The sequence below is a fragment of the Xiphophorus hellerii genome, chromosome 11, assembly GCF_003331165.1.
Source record: "Xiphophorus hellerii strain 12219 chromosome 11, Xiphophorus_hellerii-4.1, whole genome shotgun sequence".
NCBI classification, from domain to species: domain Eukaryota; kingdom Metazoa; phylum Chordata; class Actinopteri; order Cyprinodontiformes; family Poeciliidae; genus Xiphophorus; species Xiphophorus hellerii.
Genome location: NC_045682.1, coordinates 28,893,910 through 28,919,154, shown reverse-complemented (window position 1 = coordinate 28,919,154; position 25,245 = coordinate 28,893,910). Strand labels below are relative to the sequence as shown.

The window sequence follows — 25,245 nt, the reverse complement described above, 5'->3', positions numbered from 1 at the left end:
AAATGTTAGTTTTTTGTGGTGTTTGCAGAAAAAAATCTGTTATTTTTTCGGGAAGCCGCCGCCGGTGTAACAGACAACTTCATGTTGAAACGATTCCTGAGAGGCTGTGAAGAAAACGCCATGATGGTCTGATTCACTTGATGGATGGAGGCTGTTATCAGCTAGCATGCTGCCGTAATCTAGACGGACACGTTTCTATGTTTCACTGTTGGCACGACTTCAGAAATGTCCCTAGAGATGGAGAGAGAAACTCGGCTGGTGGGAGAGGCTGAGGCAACGCAGCAGCGACTGACGGGAATCGACCCGCCAACCTCACCACTGAAGAGGCTGCAGACCATCCATGAAAGTCTGGCTTAGTCAAAGCCCGACCCTGGTTCCTCTGGCAGCCAGACGTCAGCTGAAACGATTAATCGTGATTAATCAACGATTCAAATAACCGTTTACTAATTTAGTAATTGATTAATCGTTAACTGGAGAATTCAGACTTTTAAAAAAACACTTGCTGCAAAAGATAACAACAGATTCAATTAAGTCATAACTAAACAAAAAATGATTCACATTTAAAATAAAAACTATTTAGTCTATAAATAAATTTGAGCTAAAACTCAATAAGAATAATTTTCATTTTTATTCTCAGATTTAATAAAGGAATGCCGTTATTGCATTTTAGGCAAAAATGTTAAATAATATAAAATGAATTTTTATGATCAATTTACATACATTTAAAAGATTCTATTTTTTAACTTAACCTGTTTGTTTAAATTATAATTATTGATTCTACTAAGGTTAAACTATGAATGTAAAACGTTAAAATTAGCAAATTTAAATCCAAACATTATAAAATCTAATTAATAATATTAGCTGTAATGTGTTGCCTTAGTTTTGTTGAGTAGGTTTGTTGGATTCTTTGTTTACAGTGTAGTTTAAGGTTCACATTAATGGGATCTTCAAATGTTTTTGTGTTTCAGAAGAATCTGGATGGAAACTTTAACCTGGACGATCAATACCTGATCAACTTAATTAAACAGGATTTAAACAAAGGGAAACCTTAAAAAGTGTCTTTTATAATGCATTAAAATCACAGATTATATAAAATCACAGATTATATAAAATCACAGATTATATAAAATCACAGGTTATATAAAATCACAGATTATATAAAATCACAGATTATATAAAATCACAGATTATATAAAATCACAGGTTATATTGCAGTGATGGTTCCTGTTGTGGAATCCAGTGAAATCCAGTGAAGATGTTTGCGGCGGCAGATTAAATGATTTAACCGTCAGCAGCCTCGGCTCATATTCTGCCCGTCTGCAGGACGAACCGGCAGGAAGTGAATCCGTTAAACGCTGCGACCTGCTCTGCTGCCTCAGCGGGAAGGAAAACTCCATCAGAACCGACTGATTCTCTCCACAGAAACCAAACCAGACGTTCAGACATTTATTCACTTTCAGTTTATTCAGCTAAAAGCCGTTTAAACGGAGAGGAAGTCCCATATTTAGATATTTCACAGAATCGCCTCAGACACAGAAACAATAACCATAAACTGAGGCCTGATAATCTGTGGTTTCATCATTTCTCTGCTTGGAAACAATGAAAACATTAAAGCAAAGGAGACACTTTCAGAGTTTCACATTAACAACTAAAAACTGTTTATATTTTTCATTCTCTGATGAATTAATCCAGAGTTAAAATAAAAAACTAATAAAAGCTCTGAGCCGTTGCGCCAATTCAGGGTTTTACAGTTTTATCTGTTTTCTAAAGCAGCTCAGACTTTAAGAACAAAACTGGACAAAAGTCTTTGGTCACCTCTCATTTTTCTCACTTGTTGCTTTTGAGAAGGCAGATTTTAACTGAAAGGTGATTAATTCTGCTTCCTGTCACAGGTTAGGATCTGGCTGGCCTAAACGAAACATGTTCATCACATTTTTACACCAAATCATTTTTAGATAATCAGATTTCAGTCTGAGATGTTTTAGGGTCTCTGTCGCTTTAAAACCAAACAAGCCGCTGCTGGCCACGCCCCCAACTCAATGTTTACACTCACAGCAAAATGGCTGCAAACAGATGCACAATTATACAACCATACATCTTTGAAAAGCATTAGCGGAGCCCCCTGCACAGCCAACCAGAATGCAGAGAGTCAACAACTAAACTCTTGTCTTTTCCAGCAGCCATTGTACAGAGCATAAAATCTAGCTGACCAACTGCTGGAGATCAGCTGGGGTTGCTAGGTTACGGGGCAGTTCCTGCTGATTTGTGCAGGTTTTTCAAATGACTCGTTTTCCAGACACCAATAAGACAAACATGAACTTACTGCTAGAAAAACGGCCAGATGGTGTTTGGTTTGGTTTTTAGAAGCAGAGAAATTCCCATTGATGAACAAAAATGTTCAAACTTTGAACCAGAAGTTCTTTAATCCAAACAAATCTTCCATCTACTCCAACTCTTTCAACTGGAAGCTTCCCAAACCTCCATGTCGCTGAAAGCCATCAGTCAGAGCATTAAGCTGCCAGGCAGCAGGCGACACGCCCTGGGGTTTGGCCTCTGAAGGAATCCACCACAAAGCGTTTGTCATTCCAGCGCCTCTCTGTGTAATCAAATGATGAAGATTAATGGCTGCAGACATGGAGAGCGTCTGTCCGCCCAGAACCTGCAGAACCTTTAATCTGCCGTTCAAACCGGCGCTCTCCTTCTTACCATGAGGAGAAATAACAGCGACCTTTCATGTTTTAATACATCCTGGTGTATTTTGTTCTAAATGCATTTCAGTAAAACATGCTCAGCTGAAAGTGGAGCAGCGACGCCTCCAAGCCTCCCAGGTGTTTAGATAAACCTGCAGCGCTGCCAGGATTAGCAGAGCTTATCTGCATCGTCACGCCTGGAAGACAAACCGAAACGTCAAAACGCTTCAGCTGCCTGGAAGCTGTGGCTCACTCACCGAATGGACCCAAACATGAGATCGGATCAGATCGGATCGGATCGGATCGGATCAGAGCCAGGAGAGACTGAACTCTTCCTGTTTGGCTTCAGCAGCTGCTGACATCCAGCTCTGTGGTCCGATCAGAAAACAAAGAACCATTTTGGATTCTCTGAGATCGTTAAGTTAACGAAGACTGGAAGACGGACAGAAAAACGGCTCAGCTGATCCGTCCGGTTCAGTGCAGCGCTGCCAAGATTAAAGGACAGAAAGATCTAGAAGATCATCTTTAGTCACACTGAAACAAACAGAAACTGAAGTTATTAACTTTGGACCTAAAGAGGAACAATCTACGGTAATAGATCTAGCGTTATAGAGTTAGAGCACAGCTTCAGTTGTTCAAGCTGTAAACTAGACATCAGACTGACCTCTGACCTGACACTTGGGTTCCACAGTGGGCCTTCTGGCAGCTGCAGAACATTTCCAGAACCAGAGACTAAAGTCTCAGATCAGAGAAACTCATCCAGGCTTTGATTCCTGCAGCAGCATCTTCACAGGTCTGATTGACAACCCAACGGTCCAGAACGCTGCTGCTGGAGTTCTGACTAGAACCAGGAGGATAAAGACACCACCCAGTTCTACACTACCCAGTTCTACATTCCTTCACTGAGACTTTAAACTGCTGCTAGTTTATAAATCACTGAACAGATTAAAGATCTGCTGCTGGATCTGCTGCTGGTTCTGGTTCTGGATCAGAACCAGAACCAGAACCAGAGAAGCAGCATTCAGCTTCTATGCACCACAGATCTGGAACAAACTTCCAGAAAACTGAAGTTTGTTGAAACAGAGTTCCTTTAAATCTAGACTAGAAACCAGCTGGTTGGAGCTGATCTGATTGATAATAACTGAAACATTGATCAATGTATTGATTATTTTGGTGATGAAACTGAAAGTTATAATGTTTATTATTGGTTTTCTCCATTGGTGACTGTATGTTGATTAAGTTTCGGTTGTTTTTTAAAACACTTTAAACCAGAGGTGGGGACTCGAGTCACATGACTTGGACTCGAGTCAGACTCGAGTCGTTAAAATCACGACTTGAGACTTGACTTGAAAAAATGCTCAAAGACTCGGACTTGACTTTGACTTTCATGCCATTGACTTGGGACTTGACTCGACTTGAAGCTGTTTACTTGAAAAGACTTGATATTTTTTACTCAAAAGTCTTAAAATTTAAAACACATTATTTATAAAGTGGCGTCATTAATTAATTTCACTCATTCCGTATCAATATGCGCAGACCGTCACTATGGTTTTCCTCTCTCCTTATGTATGTATGTGTACGTAGCTGCAGCACAACCAATCAAATTAACAGGATTTGGACGTTTAAAAAAACGCGGCAAAGCTACAGAGCTCAGGGAACGAAATACGAAATAACCGCTGGAATATGCTTCCGCGAGTAATTTCTTTTGGCTACGTAGGTTATGAACTTTCGACTAAAAAACGAACTGCAACTTGTAAAACATGCAAGAAGAGAATATCGGATGGAGATGCCACGACGTCCAACTTTGTCCGGCATTTGAAGCTTCACAAAGATCGGTAGGTGGCACTTTTCTTTTGCTGTAAGATAGTTGACTTTAGCTAACTTCGTGTTAGCATGTGTACTCCGGGTTAAATTGGTGATGATTTACCATAAATCCGGTCCTTCAAATGCCTCCACAAATAATGTGCACCGTGTTAGCTCAGGAAGCCGGTGGATAGTGAGCGGGGCTCCGGAACAGAAAGCAGATTCTGGACCTGAACACGGAACAGAGTCTCTCTGTCCCATCATGATGATGAGCCGGGTCTAGTATCATCTAAGGATGGTTGGTGTATTTGAAGACATCTACGTTGGAAAATTATATTGACAATATATTGTTTACTGCAGTCAGTGCATTAAGTCAACTGTTTTTGACTTAATGCACTGACCGGCGTGACTGTCACATGTTGCACAGAACCCATTTCCAAGTAGTATAGCTTTGCTGGGAAAAAAAAAAAGACCAAATACAGTGACTGTCCCAAATAAATGTTGTGTTTAGAATATCTGTCCCATATTTACGGAGGACTGAAACTAACATACTTAGAAATAAAAGCAGAAAAATAAATGCACCAGACCTTCCTGATTTTACTTGTGATTACTTCATTTATACTTATTTCATTTTTTGAAAACTATGATTGTTGTAGTGTTGATGTTTATTTATGAATAGAAGGAGTAAACTGAAGTCAAATGTAATTCATGAAAGGCTGTAATTTATTTTCTGACAGCTGTTTACTTCTGACAGATTTGAAGAATACCAGATGAATAAGAGGATCACAAATGAACCTCAAATACATATTTTAAAAAGAACAAATGGTCTATTATTTGAATTTTATGTATAATTGCAAATTATTAAAAAAAATAAAATAAAAACGACTCGAAATGACTTGAAATTAAAGGTTCCTGACTTGAGACTTGACTCGACTTTTGCCTGTCTTTACTTGAGACTTGACTCGGACTTGAGGACAGAGACTTGAGACTTACTTGAGACTTGCAACACAGTGACTTGGTCACACCTCTGCTTTAAACTGCCTGGATGTTGAAATGTGATTGATTGATTGATTGATTGACTGAGTCAAACCATTTTAAGTGACTCAAATCAATTAAAATGAATCTGATTCCAGTTCTACCAGAACATTAATCCGTTTATTTGTCATCCATGGTTGGAACTTTCCGTCCTTCACTCAACTGAAGACTTTAAAGTTTATTTCTTAATCATAAAGAACAGAACAAACTATAATAAAAACCAATAAAATTCAGTGTTTTAGGAAAATATAACATTATATAACATAATATGTAATAACATCCAATCTTCGACAGTGAGCTCACATCCTGTCTGAACCGACCAAATAAGGAAATCCTGTCACTACAACAGTGCATTGTAATTTTTGATGCGTTTATATTTAACAGAATTAAAAATGTTCCTTTAATGTTTGTTTTAATCAGTAAAAGTTTCACATCTGCAGCAGAACGGTGGAATAAATTCACCTGTCTGGCTGCTGGTCCTAATCCGCAGGAACTCCACAAATCCCTTTATGCATTCTCCATGAGTGGAGGTGTGCAGCCGGAGCCAGGCGGCCTAACTGCCCCCCCTGAGGCCACCAGGAGCATCAATTACCCCCAGGAGCGTGCAGCACGGAGGGCAGCGCGGCGCCCTCCGTGCTGCAGCATCATGGATATGCATGGCTGCAGCAGCCGGCTGGGATTTCCCCGGCGGCCGCGAAGCTGCGGCGCCCGGCGCTCATTTAACACAGACGTCAAACCGGAGAGGATGGAGAGGATGGAGAGGATTCTGACAGAGACGTTCGTTTAGCGTTACTGTGACTGACAGGAAGAGCAGATCTCCCTTTAACCCGACACACGTCTCCCTCTGAGCGTCTCCTGAATGATTAAGTGGGGAAAATATTCAGCTTCAGGAGCGGCTCAGTCCACAGGGCTGAAGCTTCCCTTTCAAATTAGTTTCACTTTTTATAGTGTTTCTACAAACGGAGGTTCAGTCCAGACTGTGGACTTTTAATAATCTGATTTTCACTCTGGGAAAACCGGGAATATTCAGTGATCTGACAGAAAGTCAGAGGTAGAAAACAAAATCAGAGTCTCTGGAGGACGATCACTAACCAGGCTCAGCTCCCTGACTTTTCAGAATGTTGATTTTATTCCCCGATAATCTGAAGAAAGATTTTCCTCCTGGCAGAGGAAACATTTATTTAGTTTGGCTGTGATAAACCTGTAATTATAATCAGTCATTTATAGCAGTTTATATCAGGCCAGGGTCCTGGCGAGCAGCAATAGGTGGGGGAGGGTACACTCACCAATGTATTGTCATGCCAACACAGAAACAGACCAAACCTGCATGAACCCAAAGCTGGAGGTGATTTATGGACCCGACCTCACGGCTTTAATCTGCTAATCTGAAGAGTTAAAGTGTCCTGAAAATGGAGACGAGATTTTAGATTTTATTCATCCAAAGAGTTAAAAATCGGATTTTACTGATGAAGTCGCGGTGAGGACTGGCGTACGATTCTTCACAAACCGCGAAGTCACGCCTCAACGGTTCAGATTCAGATGGGATATGGAAAACCTTCAATGCCAATAAGAATCTTAGTTTTCCAGTGTAAAAACCAACTTCTCTGTTTGGTAGAATCTGCTGAGAGGAAGATTCAGTCATGACCAATATCTGATAGAAACAAGATGAGCCAGAAACTAAACTAAACGTTTGGTTTATTAATCAGGGTTGCTAGGAGACAGACATTTATCTCTACAAAGACAAAATAAAATGTCATCAAAGTCTTTTGTACCGATGAGGATAAAGTGGAAATATCAACTGAAATCATCGTATTTCAGCAGCAGAACACCGGGTGTCGTTTTTCCATTGTATTATCCAGAGGCGAGGGTTTAGGGGTTAAAGGAAACTAAACGCAGCACGTTAGCATTATTAGCATTATTAGCATTATTAGCACAAACGTCTCATATAAACTGTAGATTGGTGATGATTTGTTCTGGACGCCGTTTAGAAACTGATTGGTTCTATAAAACTTTTCTAGAGTCAAACTGGTTCATCAACACGACAAATATAAACACACACCGACATTAGAGTCACTGAAAACAATCAAGAATGGCCCAGTTAAAGTTCAGACCTTTCATTTGATTCAGCAATTATTTTGAGATCATTTATGTTTTTTGCATCCATATAACTAGGAATGTTAAAATGACAGTGATGTCACTCTTACGGTGAGTTCACACCACACCTGTTCAGTCTGCTTTAATTTGACTCCAGTCCATTTGCCTTTAAAGTCCAGTCCGGTTTGTTTGGTTTGAACGCTAACCGACCTCTGACCTCTGGTCCTCCAAACCTCAGTCTGGGTTCGGTTTGAATGTGAACACCAAGCGGAGCGGAGACCGCTCCAAAAGCAGGAAGTGGACTACAGCGCAGAGCATTCTGGGTAAATCCAACCAAAGCTAGCGTACTAGCCTAGCGCTAGCAGCAGAAATGGCTCCTGGTCTTTAGCCAAAGACTAAAGAGAAATCCTGCAACACTAAAATCTGACGCCTCCATCTTGTTTTCATTCGGCGCTCAGAGTCGTCTTCAGAGGTTTTTGTGCCGTTTCCTGCAGCGCCCCCACAGGTCAGGAGGGGAACAGGTTTTCAGTCCAGTGTGAACTGAAAGTTTAACAAACGTTGCATCTACCTGACTGTCACGTGTGAAAAAACCCATAAATGTTGATAGAGACTCAACATTTCTCCTATTACGCTAACAACAGGAACTTGTGCAAACGGCTGGCCAGACGCAGCCTGGGGGAAACTTTCTGACCTGTTATCCACCTGGCCTGGAGCGCTGCTGTGACGAACTCCACCTTAATGAACTCTGACTGTCTGGAGCGTGGGAGGAATGAGAAATACCTCAGAGAAAAGCAAACTTGCAGATGTAATCTCCTGAAGCTGTCTGCTGCCTTCAGGTTCCTCTTGTAAATATGAGGTGCATGGAAGAGAAAAACTCAGCCTCTTGGGAGCAAGAGAGAAGCAGACGATGATTGGCAGCAGCTTAACAAAGCACCTGTCTGCCACTGACAGATGGACACACACAAACATGCAAACAAAAGGCAGAACCTGTCCTGTTCTGCGCCGACACAAATGAGGCAGAAAGAGACGGATCTTTAACTCGCTGCTGCCCAGCCAAATTGGTGCCGGCAGCAGAAAGCAGCGCTGCAGCCGAACCAAATGACTGGGGGACATTATGCAAACCGCAGCCAGAGCTGGAGCAGCAGCAGAAGATGTGGTGACACCAGACTAAACCTCAGAGATATGGCTTGTTAGCCGCGGCTCTATAAGCTTCGCCTCCTGCCCTTCCTCCTCCTCAGTCCTGCTCACCTCCCTGCAGACCCAAATTGGCCTCCAGAACTCCACCTGCCTCCCTCCCAACCTGCGCCGCTCATGCATATGCATCTCAAATCCCCTGCAGACACGGCCAGACGGGCAGGCCGGCATTACGCAGGTTCACCTAACAGAAGCGATTTGTTACGACGGACCGTTCGGGCCGAGCCGCCGCCATGTTGCCCTCAGCTCAGCTGTTTTAATCAGAGCGAGGCGGCGGAGTGGAGGCACCTTTCCCCCCGGCATTATCTCTGGCTGGATGGATGGAGAGGCTGACAGCTCATCACTTAGACAAGTCAATTAAAGCTGGATGGAAGTTTTTCTTCCAGTGGTTAACAACGCACATCTATACCTGCCTGCAAATGACCTGAGACGGCTGGCAAGTGGAGCTGAATGCAAAGAGAGGAAACCATTTATTTAACAACGACTCCGGCCGTTGTTACTGGAGTTACTGTCATATGAGCTGAAGTTTGTAAAAACCTTCTGAAAGTAAACAGAGGTGGCCCAACATGTTGGTGTACAGAACAGGAAAACCGTTTTAGACAATTATCTAACAGACGACTCAACACAGTTTGGTACAGAAATGAGAGATTTTTTTGTTGTTTATAATTAAAAAATATGTTCGAATATGTAGAACTAGTTGGCATCAATATGTAGGTTTTTATTCCTGGAATTACATTGAATTTTTCTGTAATTGTTGCTAAAATGAAAACCTTTTGGCAAGTGAGATGAAGTTACTATTTGTTGACTTTGAGATTATTTGATTAGTTTAACCCACAAAACCTGTCAGTTTTACTTTAACTAGGCGTTAGCTCAAGTCTGAGCGACTGTTAGCCAGACGGCCATATTCCAATCTTTACACCCTCCAAAAAATCTCATTTCTGCCGCTTTTACATGTGAACAAAGTCAGATATGTTTGTGATCGTTTTGAAAGAACGTCCATGAGAGGCTTGTCGCCAGACGCCATAAATCTGGACGTAAACGATGACTGAGGCCAACAGACGGCGAAGTGTCGGATTTAACTGGTCCACTTTAAAATCATCTGCAGACGACGGCGTCCATTTCTGCTTCTGCAAACCTTTTCTGTGCAGGTCACTTCAGGGCCATCAACACAGAAATCTGACTGTTGTGCTTAATATGAACAACGATGAGTCCCGTGTATCATTTGTCTAATTAAATTAAATATTTTACTTATTCAATTATCAAAAGCAAAGTCTTGGTTTCGTTACTGTTGAGATGTTTTTTTCCAGTTAATTGAGAGATTTTTATGTTTTTGTTTTTCTTATGACATAAACAAAAATGTAACTAATCATCAATGCAACAAAACCACAATTATTTAAAATGTAGACGTTTCCTTTTCAGAGAAAATAGAAATCAGGAAAAACATTTAAAGCTGAAATATTCTCAAACATGAAGATTTTCTGAGCGTTAATTTGTTCTCGACGCGTTCAGGAGTTTTACTGAGCAGCTCAGACAGCAGCTGACTGACGGCTCAACCAAGAACAAGATAAACATGACAGCTGGCAGAGAAATGAGAAGAAATGCATCAAAGTCTCAACAGTAAACCTGCCAACTTACAGAGTCATAAATCAAAATATACTGATGTTTACATTTCTTAGCTGCGTAATTCATTCCTTTGAAAGCGACTCGCTTGTTGTTGAACTCAACAGGCTGTAACTGAAGCTAAAGGAAAATCTGCTGCTGAGAGTCAAACTGATCTGATCTAAACTCCTCAACTCTCCATGTCTGCAGACAACAACCAGCAGGAAACATGAAGGCAGAAACGTAACAGACTAAATATCTGTTATGTGTCATCAGCAATAACACAAACTAACATCTTGATCAAATCTTTTACAGGAGTTGAAACTAAACTGACTGACAGCTTTAAGCTTTTCTGTCACATTGTGGTATGAAGAATCAATGCCAGAAATATTTAAATGACAATAAAAATAAACATGACAAAACCTGTTAGTAGATAAAGAAATCAATATTTGACGTAGTTTTTCAGTGAACTCAGCTGATTTGACTCAAACGTTTTCATCTCCGCTGTGTAAACGCAGCAAGTCAAAACAGAAACGAGACGTGAAATGTTCTTTAAACGCTTCGGGTTGTTCCAGCAGCGAACTGACAGATGGATGAGTCACAGAGAGCGGCACAACCCGGCCCGGCCCAGCCCGGCACAACCCGGCCCGGCCCACAGAACCGGAACCAGGCAGCAGGGAGGTGGGAGGGTTTGTTACTCTGCAACCAAACCGTGACGGCAGCTGTTCCCACAAACTCCAACATGTTCACTATATGTTTCACTGAATAATATTCAGAAATATCATTTATAGGTGCAAAAAGCTATAAAAATCTACTGACAACCTTTAATCATCCCACGATCCAAAAGCAAAAAGATGAATAGAACTCATAAACTCATTCGGAAAAACAGCTGAGCATAAATTTAAAGCACTGGAGCTACTTTTTTATACAACATTTTATAATTCATATGTGTGAAATTCTGACCTTTTTCTGGGCATAAAGAAAATCCAACACCAGATGTGCCATTATTATAAGATTTGACCTCTAAATGATCATAAAAATAACTATTGTTGTTATTTCAAAACGCAATATTATCATATTCAGTTATGAAAATATGCTCTTCTTTTGTAATAGTGAAAATAATATTCAATAAGATGCAAAACTCAACGCAAAAACAAAAGCCTTCAGAGACGTTGTTGCTGGGTTTCAGATGACGTAGCTCTGACGTCACCCAATGCAGACGGAAGTAAAAGCAGTTTGTTTATTTGTGCTGATCCAGCATCAAAAAGCCTAAAGTCTGAGTCCTTACGGTTGTTCCAGCCGTTCTAATACAGAGAAAGATAAACGTTATTTTCCTGTTTCCAAGGTAGTCGGTCACAAGGGAGTTAATTTTAAAAACTTTCAGGAAAAAGAGGAGAAAAGTGGATCAACAATCTACAGCTAAAAACAGGAGGTGTGAAAACTAACAACGCCAGTTTGCAGCGCCGAGTTTCTAACGGGTAACGATCGCATCGTTTAAATAGTATTTTCAGAAATGTTACTGGACAGTTCCTTAGAAAGACAAGCATTCATATGTAAGATATTATTTTATGGCCTAGCTTGGTTGTCCTCAGAGCGCTAATGTTGTTAGCAGCTAGCTCAGGGCCGAGTCCCGGACAGAAAAGATCATGTTTATTGATGCTAAAAAAAAGCTAAATAAATGAAATGTAACCTCCCCAGCCATACAGACAGAGAGCTGTGACTGTTCCCCCACACGGTTCATGTCTGACTCCAACACGGAGGTTCTGTAGGTCGGAGCGAATCCATGACCTGCATTGGACCTGAATCCTACAACCACTCAACATTAACCTACAACTCCTGCATGAATTTGGTTTACAGAAGCTAAATAAATGATTTACCAGGAGATCCAAGCTCATAGAAATAACATGGGTTAGCTTGTTGTTAGCGGTAGCATCGTTATCATAGACTAATTACTTAAATAGCACAACTCACTACTCACCCGGCAGAAACCAGTCCACAGCCATTTAATGATTCTGTTGGTCCTAAATTTGACCCAACCTGAAACTAAATGATTTTATTCTCCAGGCTTTTGGAAACTTTCTTCTTCTTCTTCTTGAGTTTATTGGCGGTTGGCAACAAACTTTAAGTAGCATTACCGCCACTTACTGGTATGGAGTGTGGTTCGAGATGGACTATCTATTTATATAAATATATATATATATACTCCTACAAATAACAATAATGAATAAACTAAATAAATAAATCATACATATATATATATACACACACATTCATCCATTTTTATACTTAACTTTATACTATACCCCTCTAGATCATGCACTTATTCACAAACACACCTACTATAATCAAATTCTGTGAAACAATTTAGTTTTCTTTAAATATTTAATAATTATTTGTATGTGTTTACTCCCCAAATTCTTCCTCAAAATATCTAATAAATTAATCTTTTCCTTAATACATTCAAACTCTCTTCTCATGTATCTTCTTTCTCTTTCATACTTATGACATTCTAATATAATATGCTCTATTGTTTCATATTTTCCACAGTAATCACATTTGCCATTATCATGCTTTTTTATTTTAAAAAGTGTATAATGAAGTCCTGTATGCCCAAATCTTAATCTTGTTATCACTCTTTCCTCCTTTCTATTTCTTCTTCCATTTCTTCTCTCTCCTACTATTTTCTGAATTTTATAAAACCATCTTCCTGTTTTTTCTTCATCCCACCTTTTTTGCCATTTTTCCATCAGTTTTCCTTTAACCATACTCTTTCCCTCAGATTTACTTGTTTTAACTGTAAAACTAATAGGATTTTGAATTGCCCTCTTTGCCATTTTATCTGCTCTCTCGTTTCCTTCAACCCCAATATGTGCTGGAACCCACACAAATATAACTATTAAACCCATATTTTCTATCCTAAATAATGTATGAAATATTTCTAATAAAATGTCCATCCTACTATCTGATTGAGTGTTCTTTAAACTTAATAGTGCAGAGCTTGAATCTGAACATATCACTGTTTTTAATGGTTTTATTTCTTCTACCCATTGTAAAGCTAATAATATTGCCAACATTTCTCCTGTGTAAACTGATAATCCGTCTGTAATTCGTTTTCCTATTTTTAAATTGAATTCTGGTACTACAAAAGCTTCTCCTATTTTTCCATTTATTTTTGATGCATCTGTATAAATGTGCATATATTGATAATAATTGTTTAAATGTATCTGTACTGAATAACTATCTGCTATGTAAGATTTATCTTGTTTCTTTTTGGAAACTTTCTTCTGGCTCGTCGTATAATTTGAGGTCTGAAGCTCCATCTGAATTTCGCGCGTCATCCGGGTCACGTGTCTGAAACCCAGCAATGCCAACATGAAAGTTACTGGAACTTTCTGAAACAGAAATTACGCTAGAAAAATTTTCAGAACTTCTAACACTAAGTTCCATCTTAGCATAAATCCTGTTTCACCATAAACTCAGTTTTAGCATAAATCCTGTGTTACATTGTGGCTTTTTCTGCGGCATCTTCTTGACCCTTGTGGACCACCGTACCTCCCGGCCGCAGCGCTCTCAGCCTGTTTAGTTTCTGCGCAGCTGTTCCTTTTCTGCTCTGAGGCCCAGAGCTGCTCCCCTAACATTCAGGCAAGAAGAAGAAAAATAACTAGAATAAATCACAGCAACATAATAAATCTCTGCATTTCCATCATCTATGGTTGGAGTTTTACTGCAGCTTCCTGTAGGTTTCTATGATGAACCTACCAGACTTTAACTGTTTTACATTCATGTAAAATGTAATGATTAAGACAATTTAGTGCTTTTCACTAGACGCATTGTTTTGACAAACTTAGAGTATCTTACTGCTAATAATGAGGATAATTTATTTTGTCCAACGGCGCTGCTTCACTACCAGGTTAGAAAACCAAACACCAGATCTGCATGCCACTGGATGTGGAGAGGCTTAAAAATAAACTTGACTTTTGGAGTTGATCTTTGGGCTTAAGGGACTTTTGGTGTTTGACATTTTCTCTGCTGCGGCGGCTCAATCTGTCCATTTGTGTGTTTGGATGACAAACAGACGCAGTGAGGAAACATGAAGCGGGCCGACAGCTGCTGGTGTCGGCGCTGCAGCAGCGTTTACCGCCGCTCATCTGAAGCTGCAGCAGCAGACAGGTGGAACGGTGAGCAGGACAGAAGGTGACACGCTGATGGCTTTTCTAAACGACGAACTGATGACGGCTTTACTTTGATGCCAGATGAATGAGAACGCAAACGAAACAGAGCCAACAACAGGCTTCATGGAAACATCACAATAAACAAACCGGTAAGGAAAGCAGCAGGAAGCCGCTTTGGAAAGTTCAAGATGTTCAGACATAAATAGAATAATTACCTGGATGACTAATGAAAATAACCAGATATTAGCAACAACGTGTGGGCTGCTACCTGTCAGATCCAAAACAACCAGGCGGTTCTGAACCCTAACAAAAAAATACTACAAAGAAAAAGAAACAATTATTGAGACGCCAAATATAATAAACATCAGGATGTTCAGCCGTAAAAAGAGACACAGGAGGTTTGACTTTCAGATAACGAGATGAGAGACTGATGAGTGATTAATGAGCTTCTGCTTCTGTAGGACGACGTTTGATTTTGGTCCAAATCCAGACCAGAATTATTCATACCTCTGGAAGGTTTAATCAGTCCTGAAACACATAACCGGGAACATGTTGATCAAATTAAAAGAATAAAAATCCATAACTTAACTTCACTGAGCCTGTGTAAATAAAGTTTATTACACAAACAGTTTGAAGTGAAGCGTTTCCCATCAAAGTGAGTCATTCCCTGGAAACCGACTGTCAGGATGAAAAGCCTGTTTAAACTGATCAGCGTCACTTGTAATGATAATTACCTGTTATTAAAAACCTTTTAAATATCTGTATCAGTTTAACTCCAGTTCGAATATTAAATAATGCAATAAATCAAAACAGAAATCCAGAAACTTTTAATAACCTTAATTAAACGTAGAGAAATAAACTGAGTGTGTTTGTTGATTGGCTTGTTTTGGATTTTATTTCAACCTAAAACCAGAAATTATGTGCAACAGTAGAAATACTCCTACTAATATAATAATCTACTAATGCTTCTAACATATTTTTACTTGAGTAAAAGTACAAAAGTATTTGGTAAAAAGTCTATTCAAGTACTGAGTAACTGATCAAATAATAAATCATTTAATGCTTAAAAATTACATCATCAGATGAACCAAAAGATAAAGTTCAGTGGAAAGTTTGGTATTTTAAGAACCAAAATGACAATAATTCATATAAAGAACAAAAAATAACAAAATAAAATGTTTCCAAATCAGTTTCTTTAAATAAAAAACTTGTTAAACTTTAACAGAAGCTGCAGGTTTGAGTCTGTCTGGTGGATTTTGGTTAAAATATGTTTGATTTTCATTAAGTGGGAAGAAAATCCAGAAATTTGACTGAAGAAAGAGTAGAGATACATTTTTCAAATAAAGTTACTCAGCTAAATGTAACTAGTTACCAAACTGATGAGATGTTTTATTCTGACGACTCTCCTGAAGGAAGTGTGACCGTATTAAAGTTTTTCAGAATAAAAGCTGCGTGTTTCTCGCTGTGATCTGAGTGCGTCTGTAAATCTTTCAGTGTTTGCGTTCCTGCAGCGTTGCAGCTGGACGTGGTGTTTCTGACTGAGTGCCGCGCCGCAGGGCTTTCTGTCAGAGCGGAAACGCAGACACTCACAGAGACAGCGAGGACGACTGCAGGGAAAATCCTCTGATAATTACGCCGCCCTTCACCTCCTCCACTTAAGCTCAACATGATGGAGATCAGAATCAGCCCTGCTGCTCTGCAGGAAGCTTTCTCTCAGCTTAATTATGCTTAAGCAGTAAATTAGTGCAGCAGTGACCCACGGCTGGAGGAAAACACCAATAAAGCAGCTTTTAGGATGTTTGACTTGTTTTTACTAATCTGGGGAAAATGCAGAAATCCTCCAAAAAAGCCTAAATTAAAGGAACCCAACCACAACAGATTTAATTTATGAAGAAACTTTTTGTTTCTGCTCCTTTTGGTTCATAATAACATCTAATTTATAAAATCTCAGTGAAATAAACTGAAGTTGAAAAATTAAGAAATGAGAAATAATTATAACTTTAACGAGACACTAATTAAACTCCAGCATAGATCAATTTCTTTAGGAGGGGAAAGTTGGAGCTGAAATATAAAGATTTTAAAATGTTTTAATGCAGAATCAGTAAATCTGCAGGCAGGAAAATTCATTTGTATTTGGAAAAGCTTTAAATGTTTTTTACGTCTTCAGTCTGTTTCTGTCAGCAACATGGAGACGTTTCATTCTTGTGTTTAAAATCTAAATGCAAAATATTTTATTATTGCTATGAATAATAAAAGTATTAATAATAATTAACATCCACTGTTGATAAAGTGGACAGTTGTTAGTTTTTACCTTCCACTCATCTCCTGGGACATGTTACCGTAGCAACCGCGGGACACCGTTACCGTAGCAACTTCGAACATTCAAAATACAAAACCATGTAGAAGTGATCCATTAAATTACGACTCAACGTTCAAACTATGAACGTTTCTTTGTGTTTTGGGATGTAATAAACTCATCAGATTATTGAAATATGAAATTTAATTCATTGATTTTAAATTTGGTATTTTGAAAAAAACAAAAACAGCAAATGTGAAAGTTTGCAATTTTTTTAACAAACATAAAATGAAAAGAAACAAAGACGCTCATATAAACTAAATCCATGAAGGCTGTTCATTCAAACACCAAATGTACATTAATATGCATAAATAAACCTTATTAGCTTAGCATTACCGCTAACATCTACAGTTTTCCTTATCCCAGCCAATCAGCAGCAGGTAAAACGAATGGCGCTCTCGGATTGGCTGCTTTGCTACCGCCAGCCAGCACAGCGTCAGATTTATTTTATTTAAAATATTTTAGATGAAAAAATCTGTAAATGTGAGAATTTTCCACCAATAATTTGGAATATTGAATCAAACATTGTGTGAATATTTCAGCTGAAGCAGCAGCAGTTTTAACTGGCTGGTTAGAATAAAAAAGCTCTAAATGATTTACTAAATATTAAATACTGTTGGTCCTTTCAGTTCATTTCAGAACCAAACAGAACCAGGTATTAAAACGTGGATATATTCATGCAGGCGAATGTTTCTATCTGCTGAATTTGGTTTTGCTCTGTTTAAAGTCAGCAGACGATGCAGAAATAATCAGCAGTTTATCATCTCAGCTGTTTTCAATCGGTCTGCTGCTTCAGTTCACAACGCTGAAAATTCCCAAATGATGACGTATCAGGATTTCCCCGGAGAAAATAGATATTTAATTACATCAAAAATGTGAACAAAGGACTGACATGTTGACTGTTTTCAATACAAGACTCAGATTAAAAACTCAAATTATTTTGACAGTTACTTTAGAGAGAGCAGCAAACATGTTAAAACTCTTCAGATTACAGGCAGATGTCGACACGTTCGCTTCTGGAGGGATTTCAACATCGATTACTTTCTGCAGGATCCTCTCAATCACGCCCACGTTCCTGTTGAGAGGCGTTTGTGCAGCTCTGCTCGCCGCGCCGCCGCTGCTGCAGAGGAGGTTTCACCTGATCCCGGTTCATCAAACATCCAAAGCATGCAACGTTTTTAACTTCACGGTTGAAGCGTTAGCTTGTATTTTTCTTTGAGGGGATGAAGGCAGATTGTTTTCTGTTCAGAGGTGAGAAAACATGACAAGCTTTAAGTGGATCGAACAGAAAAACCGGTTCTCTCTGCACCTAACAAAGTTATTTTAGGAGTCACAATCATTTACAGGGATTTGATGCTGCGGCACCAACACAGTTTCCTAAAAAGAGTTAAAGATGCGTCACACAGCAGTCAGTTGTTATATTTAAATAAATCCAATTTAACAGAAAATCAGAGTGAAATTATGTGGATTTGTTAAAAATACAAAATATATTTTGTATATTTGTATATATATATTTTGTAAAAATACAAAATATATTTTGTATTTTGGTCAATAATATAAAACTATTTTGGTCTAGTTCACCTGAAATAAGATAAAACTAACTCATAAGAAATATGAGTTTTTATCAAGTTAATAATTCCTTCCTGTCCGCTAAAGAAATTAAACAGAATTATAGTTTTAATAAATTTGAGCACCATCCTTGTAGTGCTTTAAAAACATCAATATAATCCAAATAGAACATTTTTATCATAATTTTGCTTTCTGAAAACATTGAAATATGAGTCATAAAAAATTAATAACAGGAGAAAATGTAATAAAAAGGCCAGTTTGTAAATGCTGCATGACTGATATGCTAGCTGGCTAATAACTCTGCAGCTCTGCTTCCATTACTAAAGTGTGAAAAACTTTGATATTCAACTGAAAACATGCATCATCATCATCATCATCATAATACAACCACTTCCTGTCTTCTTGCAGTAGTAACTTCCTGTTGTGGGTCATGTGACTTGTGTGAAGCAAACAGAATGTTTCCATTTCAGTTTTGCAAAATAAACCAGAAAAAAAAAAAAAAACTCATCCTGGAGTAAAAATTAGTTTTTTCTAAATTAACGTTTTTCCATTAAGCTAATTTATTTTCATAATCCAATTTACATAGTTTTATGATCAATGAACTTGTAACCTACATATCTGTTTGCACACTTTTCTTGAACTATAAACATGAATCGGTTCATTATCAGCTGGATGAACTAGTTCTTTTTAGGGATTAACTGTCCAACACTGCAGGTTTTAAACCAACCAGGGAAGAAACCTTTTGCACACACACACACGCACACACACACCCCCGCATACATCCCCACACACACCCCTACACGCCCACACATCCACACACGCACCCCTGCTCACACACACACACACACACACACGCCCACACAGAGTGATGAAAACTGCTGTGATGAAAACACACAAACATCTAAATATTTTTAGACCTAAAATCTTCCAGTTAACATCACTTCCTGCCATCCTGCGCTCGCGCTGACAGGAAGTGATGTTTGGGGTCTTTAGATTTCATTTTGTTTTGTGATCTTTGCATCTTTGTCATGCCAGTGTGTGTGAAGTGTGTGTGAACTGCAGACTTTGTTTTCTTTGGCGCCGTGAGAGAATTGCTGCTCTGCCTGAAAGTCGTGTTGATGGAGGAGGTTAGCAGCGTCAGCCCAACCTGAACCATCATCAGCGCCGCTGACACACTGAAGCCAGGCACGACGAGTGTGTGTGGGTGTGTGTGTGTGTGTGTGTGTGTGACTGTGGCTTCAGAAGTGACTCTCTCACAAACAGGCGCAGCGTTTACTTTGAGTGTTTTAATGCAGCTGAGTGAAGCCGCCATTGTTTTGGTGCAACCCGGATTTAGTCTGGAAGCTGCAGCCGCCCCGATGTGTCGACATGAACTACAGGCATGTTCGATTAAAAATTACTCATATTTTATCTAAATACTGCCGTTAGTGAGACTAGAAGAACGACCATTTTAAGAATCTATACAATAACATTTGTATGATGACCTTTTAGAAATGTTGCCAGAATAAAAATATGAATCTTTATTCAGTTCTAGAAATAATCTCAAATATCATTTTCCTTCCTCCCCCCTGAGATTGAAAATCTGTATAAACAATCAGCATAAAACTTGTTGGAATCAGCATATTTTTAATCTGCTGATTTCAGAAAGAAAATTATATTTATTTCTATCAGATCTGAAAACATCCAGCCATTAAATCTCAACAATACTGAGAAATTAAAGCTGTAAATTCATACTTAACATAATGTTTTATAATGAAATAATTAAACATGTGACACTTTTCAGATTATTTTAGCTAACTTTGAACATTAGCTTTAACATTTAATTAGATTATTTTTTACTGAATCCCTAGAAATCAAAGGGGAATTTTATTAGTTTTAGTTTCAGTTTTATTCCTGCATCCAAAAATCAATCCCTAAAAAAAGAAACTTTTAGCATCAATTTATAGAAATGTATTTTAATCTGGACTCCTTTCAAGACGTTAATCCCATGAAGAAAGCCTGGAAAGCACAGAGTTAATCCGAGCTTAGCACAAATATTTCATTGTATCTGAATCAGCTCAGAGTTTTCTCTGCAGCAAAACTAAATAGCAAACTTTATTAGAAACGGAAATAAAATAAACATTTTCTGCGTTTCTGCATCACTTCTCATACGGCAGGTTTTGTTTGAGCCGTTGCAAATGTTGAAAAATCATAAGATGATTCAGACTCAAAATAAATGTGGCTATGCAGAGGAGCGACTCAGAGCGTTTTCATCTGATCTGGAGGAAACATGAAATCATGTTTCATGTTTCCTGCTCTGACATCATGCTGCCTGTTGGCTGCAGGTTTGGATTCGCTGCTCGTTTTCAGGATCAGCAGGATAAAATCGCAGCACAATCAGAAACACGCTGCTGGATGTTCAGGTTCATTTTACAGTAATCCTCAGGATCCAAGATGGACGACAGCGAAAGGCTTCGTGTTTTACTGAGGAAAATATCTGAATATCAGCAACAAGTCGGAACGTCTGATTAATGATAACTTCATTAATGCAGTTACAAAACATCAGAATTATTTGTTATTGAAAATAATCTTTAAAGTGGGTTGGAAAAATCAATAAGGTCTCATTAAAATACTTTTTATTGGTCTGATCTGGGTCAGACTTACAGGGGCAGCAGCCCAGGGTGCCATGTTTTGGGGGGCAGCCCCACACATTTTTATTTTAAAACATTTTTTATTGCATTTTCTGTAAGAGTAATAAGCCCATATGATATGACATATAATGATACTTTGGATTTGTATCGACATAAGCCAAACTGAAAATGATGAAGTTAGAGTATTTTTGGTATCATCACTTCAAACCCAGTTATGTATAATTGTACATATTTATATTCTGTAATTTGCATTAGGAAAATCCTTTTCTGCAGCGGATATTGCACCAAACGGTTCTCAGCTCCTGGTAAGGTCTAATATCATATTCTAATCTCAAAATGATCATTTTTTTATTAGCAATAAATAAAAAAAATCATCATAAATAACAGAAATAAAGTCTTGGAAACCTCAATAATCAATCTATAAATTGGTATTTGCCACCTGACTGAAGCTCTCTGGCAGAAATCCTGAACATGAAAATCATTTCTACTTTCTGGTAAGTTAAATTAGCAGATAATTTTTACCTTAATGACACCACAATATAAAACTTTTTAAAATAAACACTAATTAAACTTTAAGTTGTTCAATTCAAGACAAAGGCTGTAAATTTCACAAAGCTGCCATCCAGGGAATGATCTCAAACACACATCATCTAATTACAAACTAAACGGTAGCTCAGTGGAGTTAATACATCATCTGAGGCACTTTAATGGCTCATATTTACTATACTGCCATAATACCCCATCATCAATTCCCTTTGTGCTGGCTGATTGCAGGCTCACAGGATTACAGCAGGCAGCTTCAATGAGCCACATTTGCAGGTGTAAGCTCAGAGTTTAGTCTGTTAGTCTCTGCAGCCCAGGCCTCACGTTAAGAGCAGGAAAATCCAGCGGCTTTCTCTCTCTCTGTTTCTCTCTCTCTCTCTGCAGGGAGGATTGGCAGACACCAGAGTCTGCACCATGCTAGCATCCAAAGCTAATTGGCGCCCAGGTTTTATGATAAAATGTAAAGAATCCAGGTCAAATCTGAACAAGGCAGAATTATGTGCTGAACCAAATCCAGGTAACTCCATCATGCCTGCCTCCCTGTTTGTGTCAGCGGCCATTTTGGCTGCTAACAGGCCGAATGAGAGCCACTCAGGTGTTGCTTTAAGCCCAGCCAGCAGCGTGACCGGCCTTCCAGTCCAACACAAATCCACGCGCTCTTATTGTTCTCCTTTACTCCTCTGTTTGTTCATCATTTCAAAGTGATCGTTTTGCTCCTTTGTGATTTTTTAAGGCATGCTAACATTCAGGTTTGTCCCTCTGTCTCTGCGGCTCACACAGGTTGAACATGAAGCCGCAGCTGAATAATTTATATTAAAATTCAGTCAAACAAACCAAATCACCGTCACACCTGCATCCTCCATGGATTTACTCCACCATAATTTACATTGTTTCATATTTATGTACAAAGAGGAAAAGTTTCACTGGTAGAAACTAAGTCGCTGGCAAAAAATAAACATGTAAAAGAGATCTAGAATTATTTTTAGAGTTAAAGTTTAACTGGTTTCGTTTTGAAGTTAAAAGATGAACATAATCTGATTTTTGTGAACTTTTGCTCTGAAAAGTTTTTTAAAGTTACCCTGATTTTACTATTTCAGGATTATATAACTTATTTAGCTACAAAAAAATCCCAAACCTCAAATTTTCAGATGAAATGCTAAAGTCAACATAACAACAATGGTTTTACTTTTTACAGACTAACTTAGCTTACACTGTCAGTATAATATACTTTAATCCAATATAAAGAGAACATCCTCCAACACAAATTTTGACAATGTAAATGCTTACTTTTCTAACTTCTTGCAGCAATGAGCTGTACTGCAGTGCTAATGCTAAAGAGGAACAAGTGAATATTTTACTAGCACCAGAACAATCTCACACTTTATGTTATTAGCTCAAAGGAATTTTAAACATTTAATTTGCAGCTAGCTAGCTAACAATGCTAACAAGTATGTAAAATGTGGGAAATGTTTCTGTTTGGGTCATTTATCTCTGACCTCTTTAGCAGCAGTTAAAAGATAAATAATACTGTTAAAGCAAGGCCTTTGTCACATCTTAATATTTCATTTCCTGTAAAAGCTGCATTGCTAGCTTGGATGAAATCAGTAAAAGAAAAAACTAAAATCGGTTTAAGCTGCGCTTGCTTTTTATTAGCATTCTGCTCTAATATGGCTTATTATTAATATTTTAAAAATATCACATTTAAGGCAGGTTCATTTGAGTTTTAATGTTTAGCCTTAGCAACTAGCTGTGCCACAAGGCTAATGCTATCATACACCTAAACAGGAACAAATGGAGAGTCCAGTTTTATTCCTGCAGTTCTCCATGATAACAGAAACTTTTCTGTTGGCATTTTAATAATCACACAAGTTCTGAAGCCAGAGTTCAAAACTTTTTAAAAATTTTTTGCAACAGCTAACAGTGATGCTATGCTAATGCAAGCTCATACGTAAAGAGGACCAACACACAGAGATTAGCTGTAGTATTATTATTTCTTTTTTCCTTCTTTAAAAAGAAAGAGAAACACGCAGCGCTAGCACTAGCACTAGCTTATGCAAGGTTTCCATCCTCGTCGGCCATTTTAGCTTTGGACTGACAGAAATGACAGACGCATACTGGCTGTTTATTTATTTTAGATAGTTTTCTATTTTTAAATCTGCTTTGGTTTTTAACTTTGGGACCAATAAGGAGGCTAAAGAACTCACAAAAAAACATTTTTAACTGAAACATTTTTACCACATTATCAAAATAAATCCAAAAAGAGATGATTAAGAAAACAATGCAATATTTGCACATATTGCATCCATTTTCTGTCTGTATTTATCAAATTACAAACAAAAACTAAGTTCAGAAATCAACACATAACTGGTTTTAAAGATTTATGAGATTATATCTGGAAGTTGATATTGTTTGCATGTTTTCAATAAGTAAACTTTATTTATAAAGTGTTTTTCACAGACATAAAATCACAAAGCACTGCAAAATAAAAATCCACTTTAAACTGTACAGAGAATGAAACAATCAGGTCTGATTTTTGTTGTTGAAAAATCTTCATAAATATTTTTTTACTACCTATTTGGCTCAGGCTCTCAAACCGGCAGGATAAAGATTAACATTTTTCTTTAATCGCAGGTACTTTCTCTTCAACAGAGAAAAGCTAACAAAGCAAAATGAAGCACAGCGTGTGAGGGAAAGGCAGAGCGAATGCTAGCAGCATATAATCATCGGTAATTATATGTGTGATGTGTAATAACTGTCTTACGGCAAACATCGATCAGATTTAACCCAGCCACACATTTTAGTTTCAGGGCACAGGCTGTAATTATAAAACTATTTTAGATTAATAAATAAGTAACTTTGTGTGAGAAACCAGGCAGGATTTATAAAGTTAAAACTTTGTCGCCTGGTTTTTATATGTTCCAACACGGCTCTTCGTTTATCTGGACATTTTCCTTCTTCAGTCGAAAGAAAACATCCAGTCGCCTTCGTGTGCCGTACCAGGGGTCCCACTGACTGACCTTGGTGCATTTCATCATTTTTCTGGTTTTTGTGGTTTCAGGAAGTGACGGGTTGATGCGCCGCCGCCGCTTCCTCGTCGTCCGACTGTGACATCCGCCTCGCTCTTCCCGAGCGTTGAGCCTGGACTGCAAGAGAGACAAAAAGAAACTTTACATCATACACTGCAAAAACAAAATATTACAAAATATTTCTGGTCTAGTTTCAACTCAAAATATCTCAGTGAACTTGAAATAAGACTAAATGAACTTACAGGTAACTTTTCAGCAAAAAAGAGCTTGTTTTAAGTCAATAATTTCTTAACATTGATGATAAAGTTCTGGTTCCACTAGCAGATATTTTCGCTTATAGGAAGAGAAAAATAATCTGCCAATAGAACTGGAACTTTTTCATTAATATTAAGAAATTACTGACTTAAAACAAGCTCAGTTTTCTTGCTGAAAAGTTACCGGTCAGTTAGTTTTGTCTTAGTTCAAGTTCACTGAGATATTTGCACTTGAAATTAGACCAAAAACACTGGTAGGATTTTGTGTTTTTGCAGTGTA

General features: G+C 38.3%; 1 long non-coding RNA gene across 2 annotated transcripts; it reads left to right on the top strand.

Moving 5' to 3' along the window:
• The first annotated feature begins 11,599 nt into the window (after positions 1 to 11,599).
• On the top strand, positions 11,600 to 24,933 carry LOC116727812 (uncharacterized). Of its 2 annotated transcripts, none has more exons than XR_004340861.1 (3): positions 11,600 to 11,893; positions 14,491 to 14,736; positions 24,744 to 24,933. It is a non-coding gene; the product is annotated as an uncharacterized LOC116727812 (long non-coding RNA). The 2 variants fall into 2 exon arrangements; XR_004340862.1 differs by lacking the exon at positions 24,744 to 24,933 and adding an exon at positions 17,931 to 18,405.
• The last annotated feature ends 312 nt before the right edge of the window (positions 24,934 to 25,245 follow it).